Source organism: Clarias gariepinus, chromosome 8 (genome assembly GCF_024256425.1).
Source record: "Clarias gariepinus isolate MV-2021 ecotype Netherlands chromosome 8, CGAR_prim_01v2, whole genome shotgun sequence".
NCBI lineage: Eukaryota > Metazoa > Chordata > Actinopteri > Siluriformes > Clariidae > Clarias > Clarias gariepinus.
Genome location: NC_071107.1, coordinates 15,767,492 through 15,784,334, shown reverse-complemented (window position 1 = coordinate 15,784,334; position 16,843 = coordinate 15,767,492). Strand labels below are relative to the sequence as shown.

The window sequence follows — 16,843 nt, the reverse complement described above, 5'->3', positions numbered from 1 at the left end:
GGAGAAAAAAAAACTCCAAATCTACATGGCCCTGTGTGAAAAAGTGATTGCCCCCCTTGTTAAAAAATAACTTAACTGTGGTTTATCACACCTGAGGTTAATTTCTGTAGTCACCCTCAGGCCTGATTACGGCCACACCTGTTTCTGACACAGAGAAGTAGACCAAAAGCACCTCAAAAGCTAGACACCTGCCAAGATCCAAAGAAATTCAGGAACAAATGAGAACAAAATTAATTGAGATCTATCATTCTGGTAAAGGTCATAAAGCCATTTCTAAAGCTTTGGGACTCCAGCGAACCACAGTGAGAGCCATTATCCACAAATGGCAAAACCATGGAACAGTGGTGATCCTTCCCAGGAGTGGCCGGCCGACCAAAATTACCCCAAGAGCGCAGAGACAACTCATCCGAGAGGCCACAAAAGACCCCAGGACAACATCTAAAGAACTGCAGGCCTCACTTGCCTCAATTAAGGTCAGTGCTCACGACTCCACCATAAGAAAGAGACTGGGCAAAAACGGCCTGCATGGCAGATTTCCGAGGCGCAAACCACTTTTAAGCAAAAAGAACATTAAGGCTCGTCTCAATTTTGCTAAAAAAACATCTCAATGATTGCCAAGACTTTTGGGAAAATACCTTGTGGACCGACGAGACAAAAGTTTAACTTTTTGGAAGGTGTCCCGTTACATCTGGCGTAAAAGTAACACAGCATTTCAGAAAAAGAACATCATACCAACAGTAAAATATGGTGGTGGTAGTGTGATGGTCTGGGGTTGTTTTGCTGCTTCAGGACCTGGAAGGCTTGCTGTGATAGATGGAACCTTGAATTCTACTGTCTACCAAAAAATCCAGAAGGAGAATGTCCGGCCATCTGTTCGTCAAGTCAAGCTGAAGCGATCTTGGGTGCTGCAGCAGGACAATGACCCAAAACACACCAGCAAATCCACCTCTGAATGGCTGAAGGAAAAAATATGAAGACTTTGGAGTGGCCTAGTCAAAGTCCTGACCTGAATCCTATTGAGATGTTGTGGCATGACCTTAAAAAGGCGGTTCATGCTAGAAAACCCTCAAATAAAGCTGAATTACAACAATTCTGCAAAGATGAGTGGGCCAAAATTCCTTCAGAGCGCTGTAAAAGACTCGTTGCAAGTTATCGCAAACGCTTGATTGCAGTTATTGCTGCTAAGGGTGGCCCAACCAGTTATTAGGTTCAGGGGGCAATTACTTTTTCACACAGGGCCATGTAGGTTTGGATTTTTTTTCTCCCTAAATAATAAAACCCATCATTTAAAAACTGCATTTCGTGTTTACTTGTGTTATCTTTGACTAATAGTTAAATGTGTTTGATGATCAGAAACATGCAAAATAATAAAAAATCAGAAAGGGGGCAAATAGTTTTTCACACCACTGTATATTTTATCTCATGCTCAGCCAAATACACCTGTGACAACCCTATTAAAATTTATTCAGTAATTTTTATGTCATGCATGTACAAACAAAAAACAAACAAACAGACAAAAATTTCAAAAACCATCCTGATGTGTTCTATTACTCTTACTATATTATCTTATGGCCTTCTCAAATATTTTTTATTCGTAAATATCTTAAATGTACAGATACACCTACTTAACAGTTTATTATATGTATAAACATTGACTGCATCTGCTTTAACGTCACAAAAGCTTTCCTGTTTCCTTACTGGCAACAGGATTATGCTATTAAGCTGGCAACATAGGCGCATGTTAAAAAATCTACAGCGCCATCTGTTGAATTTTGAGATCTAATGACATTATCAAGGTCAGTTTTTTACTGATAAGGACATTTTCCATTTAAATTACAAAATAGCATATCTTCCTATGGGCAGATTTTAAAAAATCTATCTTGATGGGTTCTATTACTCATCTTACATCCCCCGCAAAAAAAATTTTTCCCGCAAAAATCTTAAATGTACAGACACACCAACTTTGCAGTTTTATTATATGTATAGATTATTATTATTATTATTATTATTATTAACATGACACTTCAAATGCTTGATGGACGATCAAACCCACTGAGATTAGTAAACAGTAAGGTACTCTATGCGACAAATATAATGTAGACTATTATTTTTCAGAAGCTTTTAAAATAAACTCATTCAAATAAAACTTTAAATTTGAATTTCAGCCAGCACTGTACTTTGTTCTTTTCTATCATAGAAAATTAACCAAGGCCTTTTGACCAAGAATTCAACAGACCTGTGATATAATTAACATTATTCTCAGCAAACAAACTGTTAGTTTCCTCTTTGCTGTCTTGGGCAATCCTACATGGCATGAACAATAGAGATAAAGACTGCATGGCATCCATAAGTGTAAGAGTGTGAGATTGTGTGCATGCCAATGGCAGGCTCTGTCCTGCAACACAAAGACACATCTGAGCCGCAAATCACAGAGTAGCTCTGTCTTCAGAAACACTCGCACAAAACACACACACCCACACACCCACGGCAGGTGCAGAGGAATCAATGAGGGCCATGGCTGTTTCCCCAGCAGCACTACTGAGGTCTGAATAGAAACTGGGAAAGCAGGGCAAAAAGCAAATGTTTGTTAAATGTTTGTTACATGTTAAAACCCTTCTTATTCGCTCCATCTATTACACATTGAGGCTCATGTGTGCATGCTGCAGTTTTTCTGAAAAATTACACAGCTGAGTCTAAGAAAATGCTCTGTTAAAGAAAAAAAAAATCCCTGTTTGTCATTATTGTTATAACTCATTTAAATTGCAGCTGAGGACTGGAAGGCAATTCAAAGCTGATTGGACTGGTATGCAATAAGCCAGAGAAAATATTCTCCACTGCTGGCACGCATGTTTGTGAAAGCAAGCAAAAATAAATAGGTGTGTCCCGCACTGATCCCTAGGCTGACAGATTAAAGGCACAAAATGCCAAAGCAAAAAAAAAGGGGGGGGGGGGGTAGTGGGGAGGGGTCACCATTGGTACATTGGTAATAAACTAGTCTCTAAACAGCAGTGGGGCAACAGCTAGACTTCTTGTTTTAATTAATGGGGAAAAAAACCCTCTCCTGCTGATGTGCTTTACAGGTTGAAATCAAACCCTGGCAATCCTTGGGCAGTTCAAGGAATTTAAGGTGGCATCTTCTTCAAAGTTCACTAGTGTTAGTTAGTACCCATCGTTGATAAGTTTGCAGAAACAGTTAAAAGGTTAAAGCTAAAAATAAGCTGATCAGCATCTAACACATAACTGCTTATAACTTTCCTTCTACTCAATATTTTGATTTAATGGTCCTACACATCCCATTTTTCATTAAATGTTAATATGATCTTTAGGGTCCTAATGAAAAGTTTGTATTATACGTTAATTAAAAATTCAAAAGGATTGTGTAAAAAAAACACTACTTTTACCTGGTAAAAACTAGCTCTGTTCTCAGCAACCTGTTTCAGTACATGCTAATTTAAATGCTCATGACCTCTGCTGAGCCCGCCCCCCAGTTCTGTAGTGCGTGTCTTCACAACACACGTGGGGTATAGCCACGGAAGTGTAGTCCAGTGCGGGCAATGCTTTGGACTGCATTACCCACAAAGCATTGCCCACAACGCAGTGCTTTGTGGGTAATGCAGTCCAAACTGGAAAAACGCTGAAATATGGAGCCTGAGCCTGTTTTCTTCAGTCGTTTTTGGTTTGATTTAAGTACGGAACCTACGCGGAAGTTTGTAATATCGCCTAACAACGCAGAAATTAAAAGAATGGACATGCATCGACTCGATTTGTCTTTCTCATCACTGCATGGGCATGAATTAACGGGCTGTTGCACTGCCGCGAGCAACAACAACATAAAGCGGAGAAGCTTACTGAGAGAGATACGGACGCGATGTGTTTACTGATGTGTTTACATGACTTCTTAATCTTCGACAGACATCGTTATAAACCATCTAACGTAACAAAGGTAAGCATAATATAGTTGTCCGACTACGTACACAGTTTGCAACTAGACAATCACAGTAATGCATTGTTTATTATAAACGGGCGATTAGGGATTATATAGAGACGGATGTACATAAAGAAGAAGCCATAACCATGTTCTATGAGAGTATAAGTTAACTTACACTCCGCATTCATCGTGATTATTAGAAAAGGCGATCTGCAAAGAGTCATAGTAAAACGAATTACACTCACCGAGCCTGGTGAAGATGAAGCAGGAACACAAAGCGTTAGTACAGATGCATTTTTTAGGAGCAGCTTCCTAGTAAAACCCGCTTTATATTGACCCGCGTTTATAAAAGTGGTGAAAAATGATTATCGCAAACATGAACGCATTTAGGTAAATCGGCGGGGACGTTAGCTTCAAAAACTAAATTCAGCCACTGCGTCCTGAGTGGCTCAGATACTTAACCCTAGGTAGGTACCCTAGGTCACTAACCCTAGGTAGTGAATGACGACTGCTGTGTTCGCTGATACACAACACTCGCTTAGGCGCCATTTTGCTTCAGCGGCGAAAAACAATGGCCGACAGCTTCTTCTCACTCGGGGCGGGTCTTTGCTAAAACACCAGTGTCAATCAACTAGTGTAGTAGCGGCCTCTTGTGGTGTGGCGTCACATCGACAGGCATTTGCGATTGGCCTGATTTCAGAAGAGGCATGTTATTGTAATAAATGAAAAGAAAACCACTGGGCGGCTCTTTATCATCGTAGAGTGGTTGTGTACGCACTCTCCTAACACACAGTTCAGTCCAAACAGCTTAAAAAAGTGCATGTAGGCCTGTATGACCCCTTTAAATTATGGGGCAAGGTTAAATTTTCATAGTATACGTCCCATTTTTTGGAGTAAGCCATGCTGTGTGGTGGCATTGTCGTTCCTGTGCCTTCTGCATACCCTGTGTATACTCTGTAAACTATTGCGTTAATTGGCTCTGGACAGAAACTTTTCTGAGACTGGTCCTCCAATAGATAAAATGTAACGATATCTTTAAAAAAGCGAGTTCTGACCAATGTATAAACAAAATCTTTTTCTTATTTATATAGATGTCAGTTTTGCGTGATGCTTTGACAAAATCTGCTAGACAGACAGACATACAAAAAAAGTTCTGCAACTGGTTTTTGGCCCTCCAATGTATGAAATATTAAAGATCTCACTAAGGGCCTGTCCACATGCGTTTCGCTGTATACGTATACATTTTTTAGCGTATTGGCGTTTCTTCCGCACGGATCCGGCGTTTTAGGAGACTGAAATCGCTATTTTTTGAAACCGGATCCCAAAGTGGGTAAATCTGAAAAGACACCCTTGCGTCTTCGTGTGTACGGCCAATCCGTATATTTTGTGAAACGATAATGTCATCAGATCACGTGTCGGCTGAGTCACACGTAACAGCAAAAACAATAATGGCGGACTATGTGATTGTGTTTGTGTTGCTACAAAGCCTACTAGCTTTATTACAGCAAAATCTATTGTTTCTATGCAACTGTTATGAGCAACAAGCGATAATGGACAACACCATCTTGGTTCGTATACAGCTCGCAAGGTTATGCGCATGCTCAAAGTCTTCTTCTCCGTGTATAGTGTATCTCTATGGCAGAATTACAGCGCCCCATACTGGTCTGGCATATATACTACACCGTTTTCAGTGGTTTCGTGTGTACGCAGATAAAAAATTATTGGATAGGGAATGCACCGGCTTCGTGTGGACGGAGTCTAAAAGAGCAAGTTTTGACCAATGTGTACACAAAACCTCTTTTATTTATATACATGGTCTTATAGTAAGAGAAAAAAAAACATGTGGTCAACTGCAAATTCACAACACAGAATGAAAAGTAGAAATTTCCTTAGAGAAGGAAAACTGCATTTAAAATAGCCCTTTAAAAACTCCACTGAATATACACCATTCATGATCACATGGTGTGTGTGTGTGTGTGTGTGTGTATGTTAGCGTGTTTGTGTGTGTATGCCATAACATCTTTAACAGAAAGATTTGAGAAAACTAGCATTGTGTACTATGACTAAAATGTAAACATCTCAGATTATGTGAGCCCTTGTCATTACAGAACAGTCTTATCCAGACACAATATTCTTCTTAACTAATTTCAAATCTTAGTTATATTATGGAGTTGTTTTACATTTAAACTAAATGCTAACATTCACCCACTCAGTAGTCACCAAACAAGTTCACCTGTATAGAAATTACCTGTTGATAGAAGTCATTAAGCTAGTGTTAAATGCCTATTACAGGAAACTAAGTCAGTTTACTAAGCTTGAGTGTTCTTGCTCTGTCTTTGAGATTTAAGAAACATCCTCACATCAAAGCCAATAACATGAGAGAGTTAATGCTCATAGGAAGCCACGGCGAGCCTGGATACGCACACACATATAGTCTGGGAAATACACACAAAGCAGCATACACCAAAGAGAACACCCACGTACATACAAATAATAATACAAAGAGAGAGATCACAATGAGGAAGTTCATACTTCTGTAAATAAACCTTATTCTGATTTTGGTCAGGCCTTCATGTGAATAACGTAGGTGCAGCGCAGTGGAAGAGGAAAGTGGTTATAAGGCACAGATTTTTTTGGCTAATGAGGTCTGACACTGCGTGTGTTCTCTCATTAGGATCTTGCTGTTATACAGCCTTCTGTCCAATAGTAGCACCATGTAATGAACTTGAGATGTGGTCTGTACAGACCGAAGGAGGCTGACTTCCTGGAGAAGATAATGAAGTTCCATCAGTATTCCAAACAGGAAGTGACTTAGCAAAAAAAATATGTCTTTTACAAACATACATCTGGCCCGCAGAGGATAAATGTAAACCCAAAGTTCCTATATAATGTACAACACTGTGGTTTCACTTGATTTCAGATCCCTGTAAAGAAGAAAAGGGAACAGCAGGACTTGGTGAATTATTTTAACAGACAAACATCTTTTAATAGGCACGACCACATTCCAAAGCATAAAAACCTTTTAAGCACTTATGGTTAGAGAGTCTCACATAACTTTACATATGTGGAATTTAAATAATTTAAACGTGAGGAATTTTTACACAAATTTCCACCTACACAAATAGAGCTCAAAAAAAAAAAAAAAAAAAAAAACAGGTACTCAGCTCCTGAGTCTACAGCTTATAATGGTAGCACCAAGCACTTGCACATGTACTGGCAGCATGAAAATGAAAGTGAGGGAGTGTTTGTTCAGTTCAGGCAAACACTCCACAGGATGCGGTACAGCATACACTCCACCATTTCCCAGATACCACTCCAGCAATTCACAACCAGTCAGGAAATAATTCACTTGTATTGGCATAATCATACAGTAACCTTTAACACATTAGAAGCAGGAAAGTTCCATGTTTAATTTCAATAAGTCATGGAGGTTAGTTGACTCTCATTCTAGATTTCCTTTTCACTTCTACAGACACCTGTTAATGGTCAATTCCAATGAGGCCACAGACACCCTTGGCTGGGGGGGACAAACAATCACAGCAACACTAGCCGAACATGCGTTTTTGTGAAGTGATGTATGAGGAAGAGGGCAAACAGCGCTATCTTCTAAGTCTGTTTAACTGTAATGTAGCAACAGTTAAATGCATGCCATTGACCTGCTTCTGAAATGTTTCTGGATTAATAGTCTGGCATGAGAACTGATTCCACCTGCCCCATGACAAATCTGTCAAGTTACTACAAACAATGGAACACCTATTAAAAAAACTTCACTTCAATTTAAAGCAAACTTCAAAATGCCGCACATAACACACATTATTGTTCTAAGTTCTGGCATGTTTATTCGAATCCAGGTGCTCCCTGTTGAGACAATGGACCAAAGCAGTATTTTGGACATTAAATGCAATGTATATTTGATGCCTTCTGCACTCTAAACCACTAACATGTACACAAGGGCCTTCTTCAGCCTGACTTCAGTCTGGGTTATTAGCACCAACTGTTTTAATATCAAACATTTAACTGTTTTAAACATTTTAACACCACTCTGTGCATGACAACATTATTGATGTCTTGTTTATTGACTGAAGCACTATATTACACTATTACAGAACTAATGCAGAAAAAGTCATTCTTTTTGTAACTAAGTAAGAAATAGAAAAACCTTATTGTTGTAAAACATAGTTGAATTTAAGCAAACTTTTCCCTTTGTGTAAGTGAATGGCTTCTTACCAAAAATGTTGTGGTTCAGATGTTATTAGACACTATGATGAGACACCCTGCATGGCTACTTGCCATTTCTTTTACTAAAACAATCCTCCTTTCCTAATAAATCAGTGTTTTGGGGTTTCTTTATTATTAATAAAAAAAACTAGGAAAAGGAACACAGAGTTACCTTTACACAACAAACTAAATTCATATGGAATATTATGTAAACAATGGAATGTTTTGGTGTTATATGCTAACAGATACCTGCCATAAACAGCTTTTCATGCAGTAATATAGAACTAAACTACACTAAACTACAACCCATCATACTTGTTTTAGCAGAAATGGTAGTGTGACTAATGTCCATAATCTCTTAGGAATTTAACCAATTATGCCATTTCCAGTTCCTCAAAACAGAAGACTTACACTAGCTACATTAAATGAGTGAGGTGAACAGTGACTTGACTTACAAACTGTTATCACTGTTATTGTGAACAAACTGTTTATTATGTGTTTGGTCATTCGGACCATGCTGATCTTAAATGTTGTATCTCAAAACAGCAAAACGTTTTTTCGTAATCACTTGTGAGGAGTGGAGTGCATTAGTTAATCAGTATAACTAAGGAAACAGTTTTTTTTTTTTTTTTTTTTTACTAAGTTATCTCACTGGTCACTTTACACCTCTGCAATTCTTATAGCTTAATGTCAGTTCTGCATAAAATTTCAGTTCTGCCTGCTCTCCACTCAGACTAAGTGGGTTAACAGATTTCACATGTCCAGGTGACACATTTAAAGCAGCACATATCTTTATGTAGGTGCTCTTTAGAACTACTGCATGTGTGTTAGTCCTGTATAAAAAAAGACTGGACTCGCTTAACTGTGGTGTAATATGATTCTATTTTGTAAGGAAATTATTTGATGTTTAAGGAGACCATTTAATCTACAGTAATATGATATAGTCAAATATGATTCTGATTCATAAGCTAGCAATTCAATAAATTTCTTCATAATGTTCCAAGAATGTAAAAGAATTTACTTTATACATATTATAAAGAAAGACACTTTTTCCCTGATGTTCTCTCTGATTTAGTCGTGTCCAATTCCTCCCCATCACTAGGGGGCTCCCACATTAAGGCTACTACTACCACTCAGTCGGGAGGGCCGAAGACTATCACGTTTTCTCTTTTCGAACTGTTATCTCATACACCTTTGGGGCGGTGTAACACACTCGGAGGGCACTCCTCTAGCGCTGTCCTTCCGCTTGCGTGAGCTCACAGACGCCCCTGATTAATGTGGGAGCACTAAGTACCTCTCATCCCTACCCTCTGAGAGAGCTCGGCCAATAAGCTCTCTCTAAGCCTCCGGCTGCGAGAGGTTACAGCATCAACCAGGAATCGAACTTGCGATCTCCGGATGATAGGGCGAGCACTTTACCACTGCACCACTCAGAGGCGCAGTGGTAAAGTCCTAAAGTACTTTTTTTTAATAATAATGATAACATTGCATGCATAGGGTGCCTTTTTTGTAAACGACCCAAAATAACTCTTAGGCTTAGCCCAGGAGAAGCAAAAGTTGTTCAGCTCAATGAGCTCTAAATGTCTACCGAGTTTCGTGTGCCTATGTGAAAGGGTGTATGAGCTATGCAGCAAAAACTTGCGTGAGGGCCCCTGAGGGCCACGGGCATAGCCCAGACTCCCAGGCATCCGAATGGTAGCAGATTCCAACCTGTCTGCCAATTTTCATGCGTTTCTGAGCATGTTAAGACACCCAGGAAGCCCAAAAAGTTGTCAAAAAAAATCCTTAGGAAAACAAGAGGGTCCTATGAGAGGGCACTATATAGTGCTTGGGCCCTAATTGATGACCCAATTATTGGGCATTACCTGTGTTATAGATGTGACATTTCGACTCATATTTGTAAACAAAAAGCCTCAAAGCATAGAAAAGCTTAGGACCTTTAATTTAAATGGCATAACTTTTATTGTAATATTTTTATCTAAAAAAATTGTTAGTGAGCGCGCGTGCACGAGTGTTATTAAAGCGGTTCCTTGTTAAAGAATTTACCAGACAGAGCAGTGTTTCCATTTGTGTGTGTGTGTGTGTGTCAGAAAATCATTACAGTAGCCCCTCCCTTCCTCTTAGTTCTCTCATCTTACATCAGACACAATTTCAAACATAAAGTGCAGGTTAGATTAGATTAGATTCAACTTTATTGTCACTGCACATATAGTACAAGGCAACAAAATACAGTTAGCATCTAACCATAAGTACAGTGGTGTGAAAAACTATTTGCCCCCTTTCTGATTTCTTATTCTTTTGCATGTTTGTCACACTTAAATGTTTCTGCTCATCAAAAAACGTTAACTATTAGTCAAAGATGACATAATTAAACACAAAATGCAGTTTTTAAATGAAGGTTTACGTTATTAAGGGAGAAAAGAAACTCCAAATCTACATGGCCCTGTGTGAAAAAGTGATTGCCCCCCTTGTTAAAAAATAACTTAACTGTGGTTCATCACACCTGAGTTCAATTTCTGTAGTCACCCCCAGGCCTGATTACTGCCACACCTGTTTCAATCAAGAAATCACTTAAATAGGAGCTACCTGACACAGAGAAGTAGACCAAAAGCATCTCAAAAGCTAGACATCATGCCAAGATCCAAAGAAATTCAGGAAGGTCATAAAGCCATTTCCAAAGCTTTGGGACTCCAGCGAACCACAGTGAGAGCCATTATCCACAAATGGCAAAAACATGGAACAGTGGTGAACCTTCCCAGGAGTGGCCGGCCGACCAAAATTACCCCAAGAGCGCAGAGACAACTCATCCGAGAGGCCACAAAAGACCCCAGGACAACATCTAAAGAACTGCAGGCCTCACTTGCCTCAATTAAGGACAGTGTTCACGACTCCACCATAAGAAAGAGACTGGGCAAAAACGGCCTGCATGGCAGATTTCCGAGGCGCAAACCACTTTTAAGCAAAAAGAACATTAAGGCTCGTCTCAATTTTGCTAAAAAAACATATCAATGATTGCCAAGATTTTGGGAAAATACCTTGTGGACCGACGAGACAAAAGTTGAACTTTTTGGAAGGTGCGTGTCGCGTTACATCTGGCGTAAAAGAAACACAGCATTTCAGAAAAAGAACATCATACCAACAGTAAAATATGGTGGTGGTAGTGTGATGGTCTGGGGTTGTTTTGCTGCTTCAGGACCTGGAAGGCTTGCTGTGATAGATGGAACCATGAATTCTACTGTCTACCAAAAAATCCTGAAGAAGAATGTCCGGCCATCTGTTCGTCAACTCAAGCTGAAGCGATCTTGGGTGCTGCAGCAGGACAATGACCCAAAACACACCCGCAAATCCACCTCTGAATGGCTGAAGAAAAACAAAATGAAGACTTTGGAGTGGCCTAGTCAAAGTCCTGACCTGAATCCTATTGAGATGTTGTGGCATGACCTTAAAAAGGCAGTTCATGCTAGAAAACCCTCAAATAAAGCTGAATTACAACAATTCTGCAAAGATGAGTGGGCCAAAATTCCTCCAGAGCACTGTAAAAGACTCGTTGCAAGTTATCGCAAACGCTTGATTGCAGTTATTGCTGCTAAGGGTGGCCCAACCAGTTATTAGGTTCAGGGGGCAATTACTTTTTCACACAGGGCCATGTAGGTTTGGATTTTTTTTCTCTCTAAATAATAAAAACCATCATTTAAACGCATTTTGTGTTTACTTGTGTTATCTTTGACTAATAGTTAAATGTGTTTGATGATCAGAAACATTTTGTGTGACAAACGTGCAAAAGAATAAGAAATCAGGAAGGGGGCAAATAGTTTTTCACACCACTGTACATTTTTACAATGCAGGATAATTTGCATAGTATATAGAGAATGAGAATAATTTGCATATATAAATAGTATCAAGAGTATATAGAGATATATATAGAGTATATAAAGAGAGGTAGATTAGTTACAATGTGTGCAAATGAGCAAATGATTACAGGTGGTACAATAAGGAAGGTACTGTATACCACGCTACAGAAGCTTGCATATGTAAACATTATACAGTGTGGTTAATTAGGTCCCAAGTACTTTGACATCGGCTCATGTCATCAAAGTTGTAAATTAGGGCAAAAGGACTATGTCATCATAGTGTGTGATTAGGGCCCAAGCACTATGACATCAGCCCTATGTTGTCATAGTGTGTGAAGGGCCCTATTGTTTTCTTAAGAATTTTTTTCCCAACTTTTGGGCTTTTTTGGGGGAGGGGACCTTAACATGCTGAAAAACTCATGACAATGAGTTTAACTGTAATGGCTTACATTGTAAAAATACATAGGATTTTATCTGCATTGTTGATGTCACATAAAAAAAAAATTATTAAAAAAAATAATTTTAAGGACAATTACACCATTTTGACCAAGATTTGAAAATAATGGCCATTTTTGGGCCATTTTTAATTTAGGATCAGGTGGTGTTATGGGTATGATATTTTCACTTTACAGATGTGAGGTGTCTGAATCAGCTCTAAACAACTATATAATGAACATTCTTAAATAGTGAATTTTAACATGAAATATATAAAATATTAGTTATGAAAAACATAATTATAAAATGATTAAATCAGCAGTCAATTGAACGCTCTACCCTGAAGGCGCGAGGCCACAGTGCTTACCACCACAGCACTGTGCTATCTGGATAGTACTTTCATGGTTTTATAAAAAAAATAAAAAATAATAATAATAATAATAAATATATGAATCAAGCCTATTACCTCCCCTATGGTAACATTTCAAATTCAAATTTTATTTGTCACATACACAGTACGATATGTAGTGAAATGCTTATACGACCGCCAGGGACCTTAAAAAGGTAAAACATAGACCTTTGCGTGGAATTGCCCTATACATTATAATAACGGTGTCATAATCGTTGTCCCTATTCATTTTTATAATAGCTAGGCTATGAAACAACCAGGAAGGCGGATGGAAAAAAGTTTTCTTAGTCACTGAGACAAGAAAAGATACAGGTCGGTGTATTAACATTTTTTTTTTTACTTCTAAAAAGGATTTAGAACAGAGAATATACTGAAACCCTAACTCTGAATATGATTCTTCATAACTTGTGCTGATTTGAACTCCACCCAAACACAGTTTTCCTTCAGAATATAAAATTAATGTTTTAATTACTGATTTAAGTCAGTAACAAAGACAGGTTTTGATGTATCCAGACAAGACATCTGAGCAAACATTATACACAGATTGATATGAGATGCTCAGTGTGGGGTCGACATGTTTATAATAACAACATGGGTTTAGTAAGTTGAACAGGAAAGATGAAATCAGAGGAATGTGTATAGTTATTGAACTCAGAGGTGTTTCAGCTCTTTTCACACTGTTTCTTTGTGTCACACTTTACCAAGTGGCCAAATTAGCAGGGGAGGGTTTTGGAAAGCTTAGTGCAACAACAGGTGCTGGTTCGGCATTTAAATAGCCGAAATACACAAGAGGCGAGTTTGTAAATCTGTTCAATACACCGCTGTAAACTAATATCATCGAGTAACCGCGAGCGTACAATGTTTCTGTAGAGGAGAAATAAGATGTTTTGTTGAACAGAGTCCTGAACACAGGAATGTTTTAGCGTGGAACAAAACACGTAGCATCTAGCTTATTTCCCCAGGTTTTCTGGAAACACAATCAAATACATATTAAAGACTGAACGCTCACCTCGGCGACACGAACCTCCAGAAACACCTAGAACACGTCGTCCACGGCACGGTTTTCCATCCCAAACGCAGCTTTCTCACGTTCTCAGATTTGTTCCGTAACTAAGCAGCTAGGAGGGGTTTTCTTTCTCTCTCTCTCTCTTCTGGTCTACAGGAGAAAAAAAAAGCTCGTCCGTAATGAATGCGCTTTGAGTCGGACAGCGCATGCGACCTCTCCCGGCAAAACACAACCTCAGGAGAACAAAAGTAAACCCGCGTCGGTTTACATGGTCACGTGGTCTCGCGCCGGAATGTCTTGGATGCGGTATGTGGTCTTTGTTTGAGAAACAACTAAACGCAGTTAAAAAGCAGATTTCGGTTCCGATCGGCAACCTGCTGACCAGCCCACACAAACCCGAAGCAAGAAAGCAAAAAGTATTATATTTAGTTTCGAATTTTACGTATGATTTATATTCAAGGTAATTACCATAACACCCCCCATGTGGCCCTACAGATTTATTTCATCAATTGACCATAAATAATGAATCTATTAAACAATGAAATAAACAAGCCATTATATTATCTGACCTTTCTTGAAGCACCAGTGCCTTAGTACCAGTGATAAGTAATTTAATGACTATTTGTTCACACCTAGGCGGAACTCTAAGATCGATTTCCGCTTCGGGTGTGTGTGTGTGTGTGTGTGTGGAGTTTACATGTTCTCCCCGTGCTTAGTGGGTTTCCTCCCACAGTACAAAGACATGCAGATTAGGTTAAATGGCGTTCTCCAATTGCCCATTGTGTGTGTGTGTGTGTGTGTGTGCTGTGATGGATTGGCACCCTGGCGCTAAGTCTCCTGGGACAGGCTCCAGGCAACCCTGCTACCCTGTACGCAATAAATAAGATGTATAGAATGAATTTTTAAAATATTTACACATTCAATAGGCTATATGTGATATATAGCATAAAATAAAGGATTCTGTACTAATTCTACCATATATCACTTCAATTCGTTTGAGGTATCAATCCAGGTGATTTCCCCAAACAAATAGCGTCACAAGAATGATGTTTTCCAGTTTAAAGCATTTTACTCACTCATCTATACCGCTTTATCCTGTATTCTGGGTCGCGGGGACCTGGAGCCTATCCCAGGAGGCTTAGGGCACGAGGCAGGGTACACCATGGACAGGGTGCCAATCAATCAGAGGGCACACATACATACACACACACACACACATTCACACTCTACAGGCAATTTGGGAACGCAAGTTAGCCTAACCTGCATGTCTTTGGAAGAAACCAAAGTACCGGGAGAAAACCCACCAAGCACGGGGAGAACATGCAAACTACATGCACACAGAGACAGGAATCGAGCCTGGCCGGGAATTGAACCCAGACCCTGGAGGTGCAAGGCGCTAACCACTACACCACCGTGCCGCCTTTTAAAGCCTTTCATAATCTTAAAATTATGCATTTGTACCAAGGACAATATGAAAAAAAACTTCAGAAGTTTTTTTTAAGACAAAGGAAAAGACAAACTTTAAAGATGAGGAAAATATTTATTACTCACTAACTCACTCATTGTCTATACTGCTTAATTCTATATTCAGAGTCACAGGGGGCCTGGAGCCTATCCCAGGAGACTTAGAGCACAAGGCAGGGTACACCCTGGACTGGGTGCCAACCCATGGCAGGGCACACAAAACACAATCATTCACACTCATTGCCCTTCACTTTTGGGATTAAGTTCAAATCTTGCCTTCAGTAATGTGTATCGAGTTTGCATGCTCTCCAGTGCTTGGTGGGTTTCCTTCAACAGTCCAAAGGCTTTCTTTGTTTGTTAATTGGCATTTCAAAAATACCTGTAGTGTGTCATTTTTTTGCGTGAATGTACAGTATTTGTGCAACTGTGCCTTGTATAAATACTGGCACACCTATCCAAAGTGTTTCCTACATTTTGCATTAATTTTCTTTGCATAGTCTTTATACATTCTACAAAATACCAGGATGTTTGTCTCAAAAACTGCCTCTTTCAGGCAGGTCTGCCAAGAGGTTGAAAAATTGAGTGGGATTTGTTTTAGCAACTTTTAGAAGTGTTTTAGAGACAGGGTAGCGTCATTTGCCAGGTTTGAGATTAAAAATTCTCCACTGAAAGAAAAAAAAAGCTTGTGTAGCTTTTACATACTAAAATAAATAAAGTTGCATATACTGCATGCATTTTTGCTGTCAATTAAAATAGTTGATAGTGACTAATTCACAGCTCATGGCATAGTATAAAGAACTGCTGTTGAATTGAACTGTTAGAAATCTTCTCCTCCAGAGAATGTTAAATATAAATGCTTTAGGAAATATTGTCAATGTCAGTGTATCTTTATATAATTCAAAGTGCATTTACATAAAATTGCAGACCAAAGTGTATTCAGTTTCTCAATCTCATCTTTCCTGTTTTTTCATTATGTGTGATTTGTTCATTTTCTTTTGTCAACAATATGACTTTTTTTCAGACTTAGCAAATCCACTATTAACTTAAATCACTCCAGGGCTGGGGCATGTCAGAGTTTTCACATTCATCCTAACCATGCAAACTGTTTAAACACTGATGTGAACCATACCTGTTGGTTTGAATGCTGGGAGGATGGTGGGAGGTTGGGTAATGAAATGGATGGAGATGTGACATGCCAACCATAAATACACATGCACAAATAGAAAAAATACATTTTAAACAGAAATGCTCTGTTCTTTTACCAGTCTACACTCAGTTACACATAAGGGTGTGCACATTCAAATCACTGAGGGACTTAATCACAACCACTTTAATGAAAGGAGAAATCCAGAAGTGAATATAGTTAATGTTGTAAACATTCTTACATGGATCTATAGAATATTTTATTCCATACCCACCCTTTTTCTGTTATATAAAAGCAGCACCTGGAATATGTTTGCTTGGCCATTGTCGTGTTTTTATGGTTCAAAAAGAAGTTTAAGTTTCATTTATCTAAACTGAACAAACTATTT

General features: G+C 38.9%; 1 protein-coding gene across 1 annotated transcript in view; it reads right to left on the bottom strand.

Moving 5' to 3' along the window:
- rin2a (Ras and Rab interactor 2a) overlaps positions 1-13,995 on the bottom strand; it is a 40,160-nt gene extending 26,165 nt beyond the window's left edge. The window contains exon 1 of the mRNA XM_053501865.1: positions 13,851-13,995. The gene's annotated coding sequence lies outside the window, so the exon portion shown is untranslated. The remainder of the gene's footprint in view (positions 1-13,850) is intronic.
- Between the last annotated feature and the right edge of the window lie 2,848 nt (positions 13,996-16,843).